Consider the following 17,182-nt stretch of genomic DNA (forward strand, 5'->3'; position numbering starts at 1 on the left):
CAAATGCTTGCATTTACAAATCTATAATTAGAGAAATGTTTGATATTTTAGTATATCAAAAACAGGGTTAGGGTTGTTTCAACTAAGAGTTCAGCAAGTACAGGGAACAATCAGTCCCATTACATTGAAAAGATCTTCCTTTGTTGAGACAAATTATATAACAATGAAAAGAGGTTTTAAAAAGTTTAAAAAGGTTGAGAACTTATCTCTATGTATAGCAGTTGTTAAGTAAAAATAAAGACAGGAAATTAAAAGGAAAGAGAAAAAGGAAAGACAAAGAAAAGAAGAGGAGGAGAAATGCTTAGCCCTTTACCTGCTACCTGAACTGCTGCTGCACTCTTGCTCTAACTCCAAAGAGGAATTGTTTTGGGAATTTCAGTTAGCAAAGACCCACACTCTTCTCCGTCCTACCACCTTAGAAGCTGTCCCACTCGATGCCGGATGTTTTACAAGGCCCAGTGAATCACTATTGATCTCACCCAATTGAGATGAATGAGTTATGTGTCAATATTTTACATCATTTCAGAAAAAAAACGGCTGGAGAGTTGATGCAGAATCGATACACGATTGGAGACTAGTGTGACAATACACATACACACATCAAGGCACTCTATCTAATATTCTGCGTGTGTCTATAGACAGTGAGGTGTGTGTCTGGGTGCTCGGTGCTGTGGGTGATTATATTCATCCAGCAGCTGGCAGCCCAAGGGGAGAAGGAGGGAATGTAATTTACACTCTCATAATGCCTGCTCCACTGAACACTCCCTGGGATAGGTGTAATATCTTAGATATCCCCTCCTCTTTCTTACTCCCCCTTTCTCCTTCATCCCCTTCCTTTCACCTCGATCCCGTGTACATCCCAAGCCCCATGCTGATATTTGCTCTCCTTATCATGAATACAGAGCGGTGCAGACGCAGTGCTGCTGCTGTGATCTGTGTATGTGAACATGTTCATGTATGTGTGCAGAATATTCTCTCGCTCTGCCTTCGTCCGTTTCATCCTTTCTTTTTCTCTTGCCTCCATCTCCCCCCATCAAGATGCATCCTCTAGCCATTTCTTCCCATTACTCCTTCATATAAATCTACTTCCAGGGGATGGGGAGACCAGCCCTGCGACAACTCCACAGCAGCACCTCCCATGGGGAATTAAAGGTTGGCTGTCATGCTACTGCTTATCTCAGTGAGACTACCTGCTGCCCACTGCGGCCCACTATGACACCTACTTTCACAGCCTAGCACATACACTCTCCCACTCTTCCTCTCTTCTTTCTCCTCCTTTCGTCTCCTTGTCTCGCTCTGTGTCTCCATCTCCCCCTTTTATTTCCTCATGCAGCCTGTTCTGCCTAGCTACAGCAGGAGAGGTACTTTGCATTGGACGACAGCAGAATGTCAAGAGTTCTTCCAGCATTTTCATTGGCTGAGAGCTGAGAGGAACAGTATTCCCAGTCTGCCGATTGGCCTAGAGGCATGCATTAACAATGCTCCTAGTCTGGCTCATCCCTGTGTTGCTGTGACTATTGATCAGCACTAATTGGTTAATGTCTTCTGATTTTCAGGGCACATTCCCTCTGGGTGACTGGACTCGAGCATGTCAACTCCAGCCGCTTGCGTGTATGTGTGTGTATGTGATTAACTGTGACAATACAGAGATTCTGGTTACATAAAATCCCCCAAACACTCTTTAGGGGCATTCTCCACTGATTTACAGTTGTCAGCGTGAAATAGGATTTAAACACTATAGCTGTACAAGCTGTACCGGAAATAAAAATGCAAAATAATTTGACATTTCAAGAATAAAACCAAAGAATTTGTTGAAAACAGTTGTAATACTTTGAAAAAGTTGAAAATGAAAAAAGTCATGTTTTGAGTTGTAATATTTCTAAACCAATGTTGTTATGTTATGACCTATTAGTAAACAGTTGTCAGCTTTTCTTTATCATGTGCGGAATGCAGATGACCACAAGGTTTCACCATTTTCTTAAAATATTATGACTTCAATTTCAAACATATAGTCTTTCTTTCTTCTTGTGAATTTTTTTCACTTTTTTTTGGGTAATGTTATGAATTTAATCTTGAAATGTCTAATTCTTTTCTTGCTTTTTTGGTGTCCCTAATACTTCATTATTATGCAATGTCACTTTACAATTAAAAAAAAAGTTTTGAACAAATACCTCTTTGTAGAGATATTGCAAGATTATTGGAAGAGTTTTATTTCCATCATTTAAAAAATAACCTTCTACCTTCTCTTGCAAACCCATGATAAGCATCAAACTAAAGAAAATGTTGTGTTTAACATACAGAACAAACAGCAGCTAAGCAGTTCAATCAACTGACTCAACACAAACATTTTCTTGCCTTCAAACCCACTTTTAGCAAAGCCAGAGGGAAATTGAAGAAGACTTGGAGGAGAGGTAAGACAACATTATGATGGATCAAAAAAGCTTTGTTGGGGAATGTTTTTCCTATGATGGTGATATTCCTCTAATCTCCTAAAGGCCAAGGTCAGCGATTTTAACGTGATTATCTGGCTGCTCAGTTCGTTGTAGTTGCAGAATAACAAAGTAGGAAATGTTGCTCCAGATTCACTTGTAATGCAGCGCAATCTGATCTGGATAACTATCTGATGTCTATCATCATTATTATGTTTTTTCACAATGCTGTGAAAATATTATGTGGATTAAGTATTACCATTAGGATAAAGGTGAAATCAGAATTATTGTGCTTGTAGTAATGAGAATTTACCTCGGTGCATTTTATTTGCTGCATTCTGAAAGGTCGGTATCTTGACACGTACCTACCCCTCTGCTTTCAACAAAAGCCCTATTATCTGTTGCTGAGTTGTTGTGGCCTGAACAGTTCAGCGCTGTGTGAGCCTGAAGTCCCTGTCGATCATTGCCTGCGATGCTAATGTCCTGGCTTCTCTGCTGCTTCTTTTCACTGCTATTTTCCCCACTGTCTAAACAACGTCAGTACAGGTTAATGGTGAGCGTGTCTGAGCCAAAGCAGTTCTCCCTCTGGCTAGAGTGTGTGACGATCAGACTCTACTCAAGTTGACTCTGTTCTGCCTTCACCTGTCTGCCCGTCCTCCGCTGAGACGCTAATATGCTAACAGACTACCTGCATCTGTCTCTATCTTCTTCCTTCCCTCTTCTCTGCCTGCTTCTCCCCCCTTTGCCCTACCTTTCAGGTGACTGTCTGGACTAGTCTGTTCTCCCACTAAACCTTGGCATCAAACAAGTTGTATTCGTTCCCCATTCAAAGCTGCAAAACATCTTTTAATATGTCAGGGTGAGGTTTTGGTAAACAGCCTCCACATCTCATCACCAAATATAGATTCCGAAACTTGAACCAATTTGTTCTTGCCAAGTTTTGGCTGTGCCAAAGCACAGTTTCCCTTCCTTTTATTTGGCAAGCCATTTAAAGAAAAAGAACCAGCTGTCACAGTCCCACTCTTCAGTGTATGTGTGTGCATGTAGGTGCAGGGGAGTGGAGCATTCTGCTCTTATAAATTACCTTGGCCTCATTACACCAGATATCTTTCAGCTGTATTTCAGCTCCTAACACTCACACGCTCATATAGTCACTATTATTTATTTTTAGTACAATATAACAAACAATTTGGAAAAGCAGAATGCTGTTCATGCTTATTAATCACTATAATAGGAAAAACAGCGCAAAATTAATTGCCAGGTGCCTATGTATACATGCAGGTACACATGCACACAAAAGCACACATACATATGCGTGTCCTAACCTTGAGTTACTTCAATTACCACTGCGGCATTTTCCCTGCAGTTTCAGGTATCACACGTGTGGCTGGTTCTGACCTCAGCAATAACATGGTTTTAATCAGCATCACATAATCCTCTGTGACAAGGTTACACCAACGAGGCCATCCACAAGAACAACAGTGAGTCAGGACAGTGGGCACCGGACTGTTTTTTTAACCCTTCAGTTCCCACCTTCTGGACACACCATATTTTTAAAGCTGCTCTTATCAAAATGTTTGTATCAACGACAGATGAAATGACTGTGTGTAATGTGAATACGATCACTCGTACTGACAAGACCACAGTCCTATCCATGATTTGCAGTCTCTACGGATCATTTCAGCATCTTTCAGCTCATTGTTTTGGCTTTATGGACCGCAGCTTTACTGTTGTGGTTCAGTCTCACTGCATTCACTGACCTTGTACCCAGCTGCAGCAGGCAGCTACTTTTTTATGTTTTTTTTGTTTGTTTTTTTTAAATAATTCATAAACCAACTGGACAAACATCAGACAGACAGAGTTAAATAGTTAAATTGTAAACAGCAGAGCATGTAACAGCTAAAGAGACATATTTTTTCTCTGGCAGGATGCTTTGGTGGATACTAAACAAGAGCTAAACATAAACCAAATATTAGACTTACACCCATTAGGTGACCAGAAACATGACTCTAAATGAATGCAAATCTTGTTTTGTATCTGCTAGATGAGTAAATCTGTTTGCTAACATGTTCGCTACAACAAACAGGTGAAAATATGTCAGTGTTGAGTTTACACTTTTGTCTCTGCCCCCAAGTGGTCGAGAATGTATTATTTCAGTTTTTTGTTGTGTAATCAGCCATTCATTGTGCAATGAATTTTCACTTCAGGGCACTGCAGGGCCTGGGCATGAACTTTCTACACAATGTTAGTGTCCTACAGGCAGAGCCGTGCGTGGTAAAACAGGATAAGAGGGATTATAGGAATCTGCATGTGTACACTAAAAGATGTCTTAATGAAAGCTTCACTGTTTGGCAAAGAGATTACTATATTGTTTTGTGTTATCATATAAAACACAGAGATACATAGACGAGCAGATGCCATACATAAGGACAGGATTTATCTTTATTCTGAAGGTTTGATCAGGGTAAATCTTAATCAGCACCTTGCTGTAGGAGCTAAAATGCAGGTCAGGTATTGTCCCTGAAGTGCACATTTTTTTTTCATCCATTCATCTATCTATTTTTTTGTTTATCCCTAATAAATGTGCACCAATTTCATAAGAACTTTTACTGTATGTTATCCAGCAACATTACATTTTGCAATAACCGCAAAGATATCTCCTGTTGCTGATGCTGTGCCACTCGTTTTCTGCTTGACCCCAGTTATTTTCATTCTGCCCTACTTTTTCATCATGTACTTTGTCCCTTTTTTCTCTCTAGGCTGACTTCAAGTTGTTGAAGTGAGGGGTTATAATTAAAGGACAGTGAAATAAAGGTTTAGGAATTCCTGTTAATAATCATCGAATGTACGACACCCTTGTAAGCATATCTCCAAAACCAGAGGGCAAGGCACTTTAGATCACATGTTTTTGAAGCCACTGACTTACTATTTTGTGTGTCTGTGTGCGTCTGTGTGTGTCTGTGTGTGCCTGCGTGTGCCTGCGTGTGTGCTTTGGGACTATATTACCAAAACCTGACACTGTTAGTCTTATTTGTTGCCTGTGGTACTTTGGCAGCTCTCTGAAGGATGGGTCTGAGGAATCCCAGAGAATAAAACCCGTGGCAGAATTCCTCTCACAGACTAGCAACAGAGACAAAAACAAGAACAGAAGAAGAGGGAGGTAGACAGTCAGAGAGGTACGAAAACAGAAAAAGGAGAAAGACCTAGAGAGAGACACACACACACACACAGATGCGGAGTGTTCTTTTCCTATTAATATTAATCAAAGCAGTCTGCGCGAGTGATTTCAGCAGTGTCTTTGCTGGCAGATATTTACATCCTCCAAAGGCTTGAATGGCGCGTTGCTTTCCACCAGGCCCTTCTGCACGTTCACTCCCGTAATCACCCACTGATTCTAAATGATCTTTTAATCTACCCGTCCAGAATGACTCATTCCAACTTAACCACACATAATCCAACAGCCTCTGATCTTTTCCGCATTCTCTCTCTCTCTTTGCTCTCACTGCGTCTGAGCTCCCCTCAGACTGTGGCTGCTGCACAGTGAACACCGTGACCAGTGTGACAACTGTAGAGCTCAAGTCTGGACAGCCACCGTCCCAAGCCCCTGTGCATTATTAATTCTCTCCCAATGGCACCGCCTCTCCCTCCTGTTCCCAAAGACAACCATCAATCAAGAAACCGCCGTCTGGGTGAGGGCTGTGATGAGAACACTTGCACTAAAACACACACACACACACACACACACACACACACACACACACACACACACACACACACACACCTATGCACACCTATGCACACCTACACACACATACACATACACATACACACACACACACACACACCCACACACATACAGGGGCATGTACTTTCTTGACCAAAGGTTCCTGTTGGCAGGCACACGTCAGACAAATTATGACATCAGACACTGCACAAAGAACAGCCTGTCTGAGGACTGAGAGTGCTGCCAGACTAGCCAATAACACACACACACACACACACACACTTTCGGACTATGCTGTCCAAGCGGGTCCACTATTTTTAGTCATTTTGAAAAAAACAAAAAGAAGTACAAAACTTTAGCAGTTAAATTATAAACTTCTTTTATAATTTAACTGCAAAACTGCTTGTGTAATTTTCTTTTTAAAATGATCAACATGTGACTTGCATCCCTGGCTGATGTCTAACTATCATAGAGGGGACCTCCACAGCCTGTGGTGAAAACAGACTGGGACCTTGATGTCCTTCAAAAATGGATCATTTAGCTATATTGCTTTTAACATTCAAACATCTTATTTTGACAAATATTCTGAAAATAATCACGTGGTGATGCACTAAAGCGGTGGCGCGTATATTTGCAGCTATTAATGCAGTAGGCTAATGCAGTGTAGTAGTGGCTACTTTGGTTTTAGTGTTCTATTATATTTGCAAAAAACTTCTGAGAGGTTTTCAGTCTTCACTTTGTGTGGATTCACTGAACCTCATACGGATCAAAAGAAATTCCAAGAGGTCCTCTAACACACCTTAAACCTTTCATCTGGGTGTTAGATTCCAAAAATCACCAAAGATTGAACCCACAACATCAAAACTTGGCACCAGTCCTCTAATACACTTGATCAGAGATTTCTGAGCCCAATATTTGTTAGAGCCTTTGAGAGTTCACTTTAGGTGTTGGACTTAAAAAGTGCAGTGCCTGAGCATTGAAACCAAGGCTTCAAAACTTGGTGGTCCTCTAGAACCCTTGAGCTTACTTTCTTGGAGCTTCTGACTCATTCTTTTGGAAACTGGGTGCCAAAATTTAGTGAGTTTTGAGCTTGACCTCAAAACTTCTAAATGGTCCACTTGCTCATTGAGCCACGTGATTAGGACCATTTGAGAAGTGTTTCTTTAGCCTTTTGCGTCCTTTGGAAATATACAATAGACAACAGACAATAAAAATTCAATGAGTTACCCGAGGACTGAACCATCAGATGACTCTAAGACACTACCATTTGGACAGTTACTGACAAGCTGTCTCAAGTTCTTCAGAGACTTTGAGTCTTTACTTTGAGTGTTGGCCTTCACTGAGTACAATGAGTGAGAATTCACTGAGCCTTATAAATACCAAACCTCTGAACTTCTAAGCAGCCCTCTAATATGCTGAGCAATGCAGTTAAAGAAGTTAAATGACTTCCAAAGAGATAGAAGCAGGGGGTTATGCAGTGGAAAAACATGAATGGCTAACATTTTGCTGCAACATGGAGGGGAAGAAGGTTTTTTTGTGTAAATATAGTATAATTTCATTAAATAGAACACACACTCACACAGTGCCCCGGCAGGCTTGGTGAGTGTGTAACAACTGAGAGGTCCACTGTTGGATAGGTATGCAACCACACATGCACGCACATTAATACCGTACATTTGCTAATACGGCAAAATACAACCCGGCTGCAAACCACAGCCACATGGTGTGAACTAAACCTGATAACCTGATAACAAACCAAATAACAAACATGTCGACAGAGAAAAACATCCTGTGCTCTTTATCTTCTCTTTCTCTGTCCCCCTGTGCGCCACTGCTACGACTAGATCTCTATATATGTCTCATTATCTCTTTCCAATCATTTATCAAATCTGGAACCACCCTGGTGCATTAGTATAATAGCCTGGATCAGTTAATGACCTTAAAATCTCATTTAACTGGGCAGAGGGATAAGTCTTTGAGACAATGACAAAGACAGATATGTGGACAGAGGAATCACAGACAATGATAGACAGAGGTGACACAACACAGCTAGTAGACACCATAACTGGAATAAAACAGCTGATGAGTTAGCAGAGAAACTCTGCTCCAGAAAGCGAAGCTCTTCTACGTCACAAACGATGCAGAGTCTGTGGAAAGCTTTTAGCCATAGTGCTCAATTAGCCAAAACACCAATTACAGTCCCCAAAAGCACTACTTAGCCTGGCAGTGTGTTAGCATGTTTTGGGTGGGTGCGAGTACAAAATCGTTAGCACAGGAAGCTAATGATGGGGCAAAATCATTAGCTATCATGGGTAATGACAACACTCTGCCACTGTCTAGCTGAGCTGTTCCTTGTTTGCTATTTGTTATTATACATGGCTGAAATGTCTGGCTCAAATGGTCCATGTTAAAAGAACATTTGACTGTTTGATTCATGTTTACTCGTGATTTTCAATGTTTTTCATGATTAGTGATGTGGTGGAAAATAAAAAGGTGGGTAATTTACAACCTGGTCAGAGTCATCATGAGGTAAATTATATTACATATTATAATCATAGGATTAATAAAATACGTTTTAGCATTCAATAAATGGTTGCCTCACATCTCTGGCTGCAACTAACTAATTTTTATTATCGATTCATTTGTCAATCTCTCAATCATTTAATCTATTAAATATCAATAAACAATGAGGCGCTGTGCAGTTTTCTAAAGATCAAGATGACATTTTGAAATTTCTTGTTTTGTCCAACCAGCAAACCAACACACAAAGATATACAAATTACAATGATTTAAATTAATGATTTTTAAATTAAAATCCTCATATTTTTGAAGCTGGAACCAAACAAAGTCAGGCAGTTTTGCTTGATAAAAGATTTAAAGAGATTTGTATCAAAGATTTAAATTTAAATTAATTAATTATGAAAATTGTTGCAGATTAATATTCCATTCCACTCCAAAATGTGTGGTGTACTGCACCTGCATACATTTTCTTAAATTTCCTGTGGTTCTGTGACAGATGGAAATCTGTCCAGCTTTTTTCTAACCTTGCTTTCTGCTCCTCTCCATCCTACCGTAAAGGACAAACTGGTACAGAGAAAATGCAGATGTGTACTTTAAACCCTAAGCGTTGAACCTCCCAAACACTTTAAATGACATCACTTGTGTGATCAAAGTAAACGTCTGAGCGCAGGAGGGTGTAATGCTGCATTCACAAAATATTTTTTAGGCTGTAATTACAAGCAATCGAGATGGAAGAAATGTTTGTGACAGCCTCCTAGTTGTAACTGCCAGACTCCTATACTTGGTGATAAGAACTACTGTGTGTGTCAACAAACAAGCTGTGGCTGAATGGCTACAAGGGCACCATTGCTGACAGTTAGTAAAATACTACATTAATACTATTACACACAATTCAGCTCATTTAAAAGAAACTACACACAGTTAGTTTGTATCTTGTTCCACTCGTTAAGAAGCTGTGACAAAATAGTAAAAGTAGCTAAATGTGCAACTACCAGAGGCTATTTATAGGATGTGACTGCAAGGCTAGCATCTGCCTTGGAGTAATGTGTGAACACTTTCAGGTTGAAACAATGGGAGGACACGGATGTGAATGCAGCCTCTTTGGGTTGGATAAATCAGGATCAGTCATACATAGCTGTTGCTAACTGCTTTGAGAATGAAGACTTTAAGATCCCCATTGTCAGAAAAGTCACCACTAGCATTTGAGAAATAAAAGTCGTAAAGGGGAGTAAGGGGATTAAATATAATGTCAAAGCCTCCAAGTCAGCAGCAGCACCTCCTTCTCATCTTTGCTCCACATGCTGCTTTCCCTGACCCCGCTTCAGTCACATAGCCGAGACTTGTTCAATGCTTGTAAAATCTGCTTGAAACGGAGGATGAAAAAGTTCAAATGAAAATGTCTCTGTGGTGTCTCTCCCTCTCTGGAGGGCGCAGTGTAGGTGGCAAGTGTTGTCCTGGCTCCAGTGGGAACTTCATTGTAGAATTGTGCAAGGCAAAGTCTCTAATTAGCTTTGTTCTCATTAGGTCTACAACACTATCTCCCCTCAGACAGACAAACACACACATTCACCAGCACACACACATACACACACACATTAATAGTGATGTAGTGAGAGGGGAGAGCGAGGCCCCACAGCCCCTGAGATCTGGCCCTTCTTCTCTATTTCTTTTTCAATTAACCCTCTTCCTCCATCCTCTATCTGTTCATCTTTTTCTTTCTGCCTTCATCTTCCCTTCAACACTCCATCAAGTGTTCTCTATTCACAATCTCCAAAGTTTAGTCTAATTCAGTTTTATCTCCTATTCACCGTGCCAAGGAGGCAGGCAGAGAGCAGACCCATTAAAACAGCCTTAATGGAAGACTGGTGAACAGGCACACAGCATTCAACAGCTTTTAGGCCTAATTATTTTCTGCCCATCTTTGTAATGCTCATTCTGCAGATATCTGGGCCTCACTGGCTGCTGGGAATAGACCCCTTTCTTTTTATAAATTTAAACCTCCCTCCGATTTTCACATCTCGATCTTCCCCTATCTTCACACTCTCCTTAGATTGCTTCACAGCCATTGTCATTAAGTGTTCATCAAGAGTTGGGCAAAGGTGATTCTTTTCTTTTTTTTAATTTTTTTAATTGTTTGCTTGCATCTCTCTTTGAATGTGAAAAAAGGAAAAAAGAGAATATATCTCCTTGTGAATGAACAAAAGATGCTTGCTGACAAAGACTGGCAGGTGTCCTTGGATTGTGCCATGGTGTCTAGAAACTCCAGTGGTGCTTATGAACCCTTTGGTATATTTCTGCATAGACATGACCTGAAACATCATTAGATTTCACACAAGCCCTAAAAGTAGATAAAAAGAACCCAATTAAATAAAATGAGTTAAAAATATTACACTTGGCCATTTATTTACTCAGGAAAACAATTTAATTTTGGATCTGTATAACATAATTTTTTGTCTTATTTGTGTAATTGGGGGTTCTCTTTATCTACTTGACTTGTGTGAAAATCTGATGATGCTTTAGGTCACATTTATGCAGAAATATAAAAAACATTCTAAAGGGTTCATAAACTTTAATACACCACTGTACGCAAGTTACTCCAAAGTGAAAACAAAAGGCGCTGTTGGCAACAGGCAGGGTGCTAGGGAAAACTGCATGCGTGGACACAAACAACACAGGCAGAACTGCATGAGTGACCAGAAGTTATTAATGAGCCATCTTTGCATGATGATCTGAGGAGGGATTTAATATCAAATGACCATACTTTTTTCCTTTGAGCTCCTGATGAAACGAATTGGGATCAGATGCAGTAGCGTCAGAGGGCTGGAATGTTCTATTCTATTCTACCTCTGATGAGTCATGGGGGACGTGGCAGATAATCACGAGACCACACCCTGAAGCTTCCAGCTAACAGACTGAGAAAAACTGAGAGAAAGTTGTCAAATGCGAGTAGAGACATCTCTTCTTATGTGCACGTGGTGCATGTCTCCACACACACACACGCACACACACACATATACATACACTCCTATTCTCCTCCAGAGAAGGGTGTCACTGTACTGGCATCAGTAGCTAGTGTCATTGCCTCGAGGTTAAAGCAGATAAGAGAGGATTAGCATTCATTACTCCTTAAGTAATGATACCCACAGCAAGCCTACATGCACCAACACACACACACACATACACACTTACACACACACACAAGGAAAATACGGAAAATGGGCACAATTTTTCTCACTATAGCTACTCTTTTAGAAGACGGCATTAACAATTAAAGGGAATAGCAACAGGAAATAACAGTAATACAGAGCAACAGCATGTAATCCTTTGTATCACCAACAACTGCAGAGCTGAAAAATCCTCAGACTGAAGCCTTGGGTATTTGTGATGAGTTCTGACAGCGTTGGGAAAAAGAGAAGGACAACAATAGAAAAGAAACAGATGAAAACAATTTATTTTTCAGAAGTTGATGTAAGATCTTCTAATTTATTGATGTTTTCATGCTAAAGTTACCAATTTTCCATCCAAGAAAATTCAGCACAAAAGAATGATTTGTTAAAAACAGTCAAATGATAATTTTACTTTCCTTCAGGACCTTGGCTTCACGGCTGCAAAGGACCATTCAGCAGACACCGTGACTTGTTCTCATTAAGACACACAAAAGAGTGAAAGTGAGAAACAAAGAGTCACACAGAAAGAACAGAAACAGAGACGGAGACAGTCATTTGTAGGTTAAGGACACATTTTGTTAGCATGATGCATCACACAGAAAAGCATGACACAGGGTGTCTTAATTCCCTCCCACACACACAAACGCGACAGAGCAGAGGGCCATCACCCCCTCCTTCTCCACGTAGCGCCTTCCGGCTGCACACTCATCCACATCGATCCACATTGATCAAAGTCAGCTCGTACCACTTCAGCAAAGAGCAGGGGAAGAGTAGGAAGGGTGATCACCTCCTCTAAGTCCCTCTCACAGTGGACTTATCCGCTGTGAGAGATGACACTGCCACATACAGTAGTCACAAAAGTAGTGTTGTTCCAAATTTCATTAAAAAGACATAAAGGTCAGAGAAAAAAATCTGAACTAATTTGTCATAAAATTGAACTGACGTTAGACTGAAGTTTGAATTACTTGTTTTGCATGAACACTGAGGATCTGACTGTAATCTCTGTGTCATTTAAATCACCTATTTCGTGACATGTAGTCCAGTCTAGACTCCAAATATCAGCAGGGAAGCTGCAGTGAGAGACAGCACGGTGACAGACAGCGTGCGGTCGGCAGACCCAACACAACACAGCTGCTCTGTCTCTCTTCTGATGGCTGAGCCTGATACCGCTGTAATCCAGTTAAAGCCTTTTGAAGAATCACAATGTCTAACAGCAAGCCCTGCAACATGCACTATAACAATACGGGGATATTACAGACATTCTTCATTCTTGCGAGCACCGAACACACGACTGACACGACTCCCGTTCAATTCTGCGCTCTCCTCCTCTCTTATTACTTTCTCTCCATTCATACACCATCTATCTGCTGTTCATTCCTCTCCATCTGTCCATCACTGTCCATGCTGCACCATTTGATGGCTATGCACCCATCCATCACTCTTTCACTCTATTTCAGTCCATTTCATAGCTGCACAGTCTCTTTTCCACTCTGGATGTAATCTGCTTGTTGACACCACCCTCCTGTCTGTGTGTCTGTCTCTGCAGGGATCACATTCTTTGCCTCATATTTAATGTCATGATGATGCAATTACAGATGCAGGCATTTCCGCAACAAAATTGGCTTCTTGGGTCATTTCACAGCTATTTTTGTTTTTGCTGCAGACTTGCATGAGTTCAGGCTGGGAAAAAAAAACAAAAAAACGTGTGGATTTTACAGGTCGCCCTAAGACCGTGATTCAGAGTTTATGTATTCACTTTTGTAGAAAGAAAGAGGGAAACAGAAAACCCACATTGAAAGCAGCAAAAAAGCATCCACTCCATAACGGTCATGAAGGATCAATACTGTATGGAGACAAAGTGCTGCTAAACAGTGTGGTTTCTGTTAATTAGCACTTCTATAATGATCTCTGTCTTTTTTCTCCTCCTCTTTTCCCCACTTCCTCGCTTTCTGTACTTCCCTCCCACTCTCATACTTTATTGCTCCCTTCCATTAAACCCTTTCTGTCTTTGGCTTCATCACTTGTTCATTCCTCTAAGTCTGTTGATTCTGTCCTCCCAACCAATGTTCTCTCAGCAGAGAAAACAAAGCGAGAGGAGGTATCTGAGTTCCTTTCATAAGCATGATAAATATCCCACTCCTGTGTTTGTGGCTGATGGCTCTCAAGAATGAGATTTAATGAACCTCTCATCCAACTCTGATTATTTTCTAATTAAAGGAGTGAGTGATGGGGGCAATGAGTAAATTCATGAATGCATGTTTATAACTGCGGGGGAAAAAATAAAACAACAAACACGCTGATGACAGACGCAGAGACAGAGATCATACTCAGTCGAGCCTTGTTTACTGCGCTCCCTGGGGAATGGGGGTTGTTAGGCAGAAAGAAATGTTAAGCAAAACTTAAAAAAATTACAAATCTAAAATCAAATTCTGTTACTATTGTAAAATATGTATGCATTTGGTGTAAATATTAAGATGTTCTTAGTTGCATTAGTTGCATGATTAGACTGGAATTGCCAGCTAACAATTTATCTGCAAGCATATTTTTCATTATGCTTGTCAGAGCAGTAAGATTCTACCACAACAGTTTAATTCATCCTGTGAGGAACATGAATTTCATGGCAATATCAACAATACCATGCAATCATGCATAGAGGTCTGTTCATCTGTTTTCTGTACCTGCTTATCCTTTGTAAGCGTGGCTAAATCTTAACACAGCGCTCACTGAAAGGTAGGTTACTAACTGCACAGGTCACCAGTCTCTCACAGGGCTAGCACACATTGACAGTAGACGTAGACAACTATTCAAGAGTTGCTAATTAACCTAACCCGCATGTCTCTGGACTGTAGGAGGAAACCAGAACACCGAGAGGAAATACATGCAGGAATAAGGAGGGCATGCAAATTCCTCAGACGTCTCGGGCAGTCAGTTCTGGATTCAAACACTGCGAAGAGACAGTGCTAACCACTGCATCACCATGCTAGCCCATACAGTATGTTTAATCCAATAAACAATAACAGGTCTACCCTTTGTTTCCACTTTGATCATACAAACTCTCTCCCGTCCCATTTTAATTTCTCTGTTCCATTACGTCATGGTTTAAGAGCTATCATGCAATGGCTTCAGTAACGGCACACAAATACATAATCAATTCAAAATGTCCAATAACACAGTAGTGAGGGACTTGCCCGGCCTCCAACTTCCTGCCTGTTTCAGCCTGTAATACCATTAACCAGGCATCAAGGCCACTCTAACATGATTATCTACCTGAGGTGAATGCTCATGATTTCAGAGGACTCTTTCTGCTTTACTGAGATCGGTGTGTGTGTCACTGTGTGCGTGTGTGTGGGTGACTGCGGTAGAGAGTAGGCATTTATTTGCTGTTTGTGGTCGGGGTTGAAAGTGAAGGATTATGCTTCAGAAGTGCAACTGTATTGCACCCGAACTCTTGAGATCAGATGAAGAGCAGAGGGTCAGTGACAGACAAAGGGAAGGAGATGGAAGAAAGGCAAGACAAGGGTAGACAGACTTATGGTGCTGCCAAACAACAAAAGCGGGAGAACAAGTTGGCAGACGACTCGCTGTCCTGGAGTGAATTAATGTTCCGTTACTCCCACTCTCCATCTACTTCTCTCTCCTCCCCCGTACACCTTACTTGTCCGCAGTCTAATTTAAATGTTTGTTTTACCGCATCACTATCAAAGAATTACAAATGGTGTGCTTTAAAAGCAGCTGGAAGATGGTGAGGTAAAAGAAGCGGGGAGGCAGAAGAGGAGAAGGAGGGGTACTTGCTGTACTTGAAGAAAGAAAGGGAGTTAGTTTAGCCAGGTGGGGAGGGGGGCGAGACAGACTAACGGGAATGGATCAGGCCATAACTGATTAGATATTCTGATCACAACAGCAGGAGCAGCAGGAGCAGCAATAGCAATGGGACATCACGACTCAGCACGCAGAGATGCTGATATTTCCTTCAGACTGCCTAAACGTCCAGAGCCCTTCAGCTTTGTATGAAAACACATGCAGGGGTACACATACGCAATACTAGAAAACTGTCTCAGTCATATGTGGTGAGAAATTTGCATGCAGAGAGTTGTAGTTTGAGGTAACATTAGGATTAAAAGTGAAAGAATGAAGGGTGCCAAAAGGTGAAAGAGAGACCATTCCATGTGGTTGGAGGCTATTCCTGAATGCCCTTGTATGTATTTTGGCCCTGATGTTGTTGTGTCATGTCTCCATGCTGATGCAGCATGTTTAAAGATGGATGTGTGTGTTTGTGTGTGTGTATGAGTGTGTGTCTATGCTGAGACAGCGTATCCACAGATGGATGTAGAAATGGTGGCCTCTCTGAGGACTGAGAGACATTTAGAGGAGACGTTTCAAGGGAGGACTCGCTCATGAATAGAGCCAGACAAAGTTAATAGCTGCTGGCTGTGTGTTCACAACTTAGTTCAATGCAGTGTGCTAATAAAAGCCTCTTTTCATATTGCTATGTAAGAAATCACATATAGAATACTGTGTCCTGTTTAGTCAGGCCCAAAAATATATTCTATAAATGGATCTGCAGAGCACTAGATGATAACAGTTGGCTGGAGTACACCCACTTGCTAACATTAATATTTTTGACCATCTCTTCCGCCAATAACAGCAGTTTACAAAAACAGCTCAGAGGATACTTGTACACGGTACATATCTACACACACACTAATTTAAAGACACAATGACAAGTTTGGAACTTACTACCACTCACAAATTTTTTTTTTTTTTGGTAGGAAAATATATCTTACTGTTTCTTTTGACAAATGGACTCATTTGGTCAAATACTCATTGATTTTTCTCCAGTGACAGTGGCTCTCTCCGTAAGTGTTCTCCAGGGAGTGTGAAGTCTAATGGGAGTCAGTGCTAACATGAGCAAGCGAGGCTAACTAGCTTCCAGGTTCTGAGTGGAATAGAAAATACTTGACTGACCTTACTAAGTGGCGTGCAATCCACCTAAAAACTGTTGTCATTTTAAATGTCTTGGTTTTTAGCAGTTTAACAGTTACATTCATACAGCTTTTAAATTTGGGAAAAAGGGAGCAGTGCTATTGCGGGAGTTACCTCAAATTGAGGTATTGGCATCTGTGTCCAGAGACAAAATGTTGAATTGGTACATGGCTATTTAAGTTCACAATAACACATTCACATTTAACTGACTTAATTTGAAACTGCATTTTTTTCTTTGTCTTGGGCTTCGGTCAACCCTGAGCCAGTGCTGCTCATGCCCAAAAGCCAAGCTTTTAGTCCCCAAAGTGGATAACACTGGTCTAACGTTATTGTTTGGACAGGGAAACTGAGGTTTTGAA

General features: G+C 40.9%; 1 protein-coding gene across 7 annotated transcripts in view; it reads right to left on the reverse strand.

Annotated features, from left to right (window-relative positions):
* Nucleotides 1-17,182, reverse strand: part of LOC121187823 (muscleblind-like protein 1) — a 64,565-nt gene that overhangs the window by 20,271 nt on the left and 27,112 nt on the right. The window lies entirely within an intron of this gene.

The sequence above is a fragment of the Toxotes jaculatrix genome, chromosome 9 (genome assembly GCF_017976425.1).
Source record: "Toxotes jaculatrix isolate fToxJac2 chromosome 9, fToxJac2.pri, whole genome shotgun sequence".
Classification (NCBI taxonomy): Eukaryota; Metazoa; Chordata; class Actinopteri; family Toxotidae; genus Toxotes; species Toxotes jaculatrix.